Source organism: Octodon degus, unplaced genomic scaffold, assembly GCF_000260255.1.
Source record: "Octodon degus isolate 3935 unplaced genomic scaffold, OctDeg1.0 scaffold00252, whole genome shotgun sequence".
NCBI classification, from domain to species: domain Eukaryota; kingdom Metazoa; phylum Chordata; class Mammalia; order Rodentia; family Octodontidae; genus Octodon; species Octodon degus.
In genome coordinates, this window is record NW_004524828.1 from 3,056,590 (window position 1) to 3,059,813 (window position 3,224).

The following is a 3,224-nucleotide window of genomic DNA, read 5'->3' on the forward strand; positions in this document are numbered from 1 at the left end:
AGGGGCTGGGAGAGGGTCCGGCCCACGCTGTGCCTGGGCTGGGACTGGTCCCGCTGGCGCAGGGTAGCAGGAAACTCTCCGCACACTCACCGGACCTGTGCTAGGACTGTGTCTGGGAAATTTATTTTCAAGATTAAAAGAAAGGATGATTCCATAAGGGGAGGAAGATTTAGGGACATTAAAGCTGCTGACTTTGTGCCTTGTTCATTTGAAGATGAAAGTATAAATGAAAAATAAATATTATCTATTAATACAAGTGGTAATAGCTACCTGTACTCAGCACCTGGGTATCTGAGTAGATTTGTACAGAAGAGCCTAGCAAGAATAAAAGGAAGTGGAAAGAAAAGCAGGCAGAAAGAAAAAAATAGGAGGGAGCATTATTTCATTATGTTATTAACCGCACTTAAAAAACCACAAAACATCTCCACAAGGTACCATGTATTCAAGTTTAACCTCTGAGTCAACTGTCATAATCTCAAGATTAGTGCTCTGAATTTCACTAGAGAGATGAAAACTTCAGAAGAACTCAGCACACATGTTGTGTACAATGCTGAGCCCCCAGAACCCCCTCATTCGCATTGTGCCTGCCTATGCTAGCCTCGTGTGGGCAGAGGCAATAGCATGGTGACTTGAGAGTCGTCTTGTGCTTAGTTTGGAAATATTTAACTTGGAGATAGTAATGTTGTTTCTCTTTGAAAAGCACTATGTGTGAAGGATTTGAAGACCAGATAGTTTTTGGTTTTGCTTCTTTTTGGGGAATCAGAATAGATAGTTTAAATTTTCTGTTTGAGAAAAGAAGATTTTTGCAGATAGACTAAAAGACTAAAAGAAAGGCATGACAATGAATGTTAAGTCTTGAAATTCTGATATATGGGTCCCCTTATCTGAAAACAATGCCATGTATTATGCCCTGGCTTAAAATGTACTGGAAGAAAGAGTCCAAAGAATAACCATAGGATGTTAATAGTGAAGATACCCCGACTCTGTCGACCAGGATATAATTTACCTGAACTGGTTCTCCACTGATCTGATATGAGCCTTATACTGCATTATGTAGCCCAGGTGGACAACTACCCTGAAATCATCCATGTAGAAATAATATCTTAGAGGAGTTTTGGTCCCTGTATTCTTATTTGACCATTTTGCAGGCATATTCTCCAGTTTTACTCTTCTACACACCTAGGGCAAGAGAACATCACTGGACATCAGTCAGCGTAAGGGTGGGGGCAATTTTGTGTCTGCACTTTGGGTGAACTGAGCCATGTTAATGCACCTCAAGCATCATATAAGAGATGTTAGCTGTTTTTACAGGATTCCTTGTGCATTTAGAGCACACTGATTTTTCTCTAGGGCATTACTAATTCTCTGCCCAACTGTCAGATTGGAGAAGGTAACAAAGGCCTTAGTTTTCCATGATGATTTCTTAAAAGTCTTTATGATCTGTCTAAAACTAACCTTAACTCTCTGCCTCCAGTTACTTCAACCAATAATTTCACTTTTGAAGACATAGAAATTTTTTTAATTGCTATTTGCCTTACGAAGAGGTTCTGGCCCATTATGTGTAGTATCCTTATTGGTTCTGAAATGTCACACTTTTGAACAGTCTGTCATCTGGGGGGCATGCTACAGAACCTGAACCAGAAGAGGTCTGCCATTCAGGCACTGGAATGCCTCCAAACCCAGTGCCACAGTAAGGAGACATAATCGAACACAGGCAAAGACAGCATGTGCAAATCATTCCCACATTCTGTTCACTGCCTCTCTATCCATGGTTTGGGGCATGATTTTTCTCTCATCTCTTCACATCTTTGTACTCTATAGCTGCTTGGGCCTCTGTTTTGACAAGTTGCCCTCCTCTCCTCAGCTCAACACATGAGCCAGCACGTGTTCACAGGGCAGCTGTGAAGCCCGTCTGCTGGCGTTCATAGAGCTGCTTTCATTTGCTCATTGCACTTCACCTTAACACGAAGCACACTTACCTAAGTATGAGGACTTCCACACTGAGTCCTACTGGAGCATCCTATGGGAAGAGCCCATTCTTCACTCAGAAACACACAACTGCATAACGCTGAATTAACCTAAAGATCATTACATACGTGTCACTGGAGTGGAAAAGAATTGAACTTCAAAGCAGTTTTGCAACACATTGAGAATGCAAAATTAGTGATAGGTATCACAAAAAATTACTGAAGGTGATTTTATTGTGTTTAAACTGTCCTTGATGTCCTTTCATACTGAAAACAATATCTCATGTGAGAGCAGAAAATATCTCTTATGTGCTCTTAGGAATGAATAAGTTATTAAAGACTAAACTTGGAAGACATTTTAGTTATGCTTTGTAACATCATCTGTATATTTGAGTAGAGGGATCTAGTAATGGTCAGGCTAGTTTCAATGATCGAATTTGGGGGTACTTATTATGATCTGAATTGTCTGACCCTTACTGCAACTTACATTGTTTTCTACATGAAATAAAGACTTCCAATACTGGCTTGAAATTTGTTCTCATGTAATTATCTCCTTGAATTTCTTGCCTTAATATCAGGTCTATATTCAAGCAGAACTATTAAGTTGCCAAAAAAATGATTTCTACATATTTATTCATCCTTCATTTATTTTTTGGTTTGTTTAAAAACCCTTGAGAAATAATACATTGACTAGCTTAAATTATTTTTTTCTAGTTATTCCTATGGAAACTGAAGGGAAATTGTGGGAATTGTGCTTTGCGAGGAAGAGGGTCTTCCTCCTCACAAGGTAAATTTCTCTTCTTTTTCTGATTAAAATTTCAGGCTAGTTCAGAGCTCCAGTGTAAGAATTCTGTGTCTCTGAGCAATTGATTCTCCTGTGCTCGCAGTCACCGTCTTCCCTTCTTCGTAAATACAGATAATTTATTTTCTGTATATTTTACCTCTTGCTCTTTCCAAAATCTTTCTAATCAGGATTTAAATTGCTCCAAAAACTGTCTATGTTAAAATCACACACATCAGACAAACAACAGTACCCAAAATAGACAAAATCCCTTTCTCCTAGTTATTACCCCTTCCCTGCTCTCTCTCTCTCTCTCTCTCTCTCTCTCTCTCTCTCTCTCTCTCTCTCTCTCTCTCTCTCGTATTTTAGGGAAGGGTCTACAGGGTATTCAGGCTCTCACTACTAGATCAGACAAGTAGTGATCTGCCTGTTTACAGCCTCACAAGAGTTGGGATTACATGCATGCGCCACAAGCT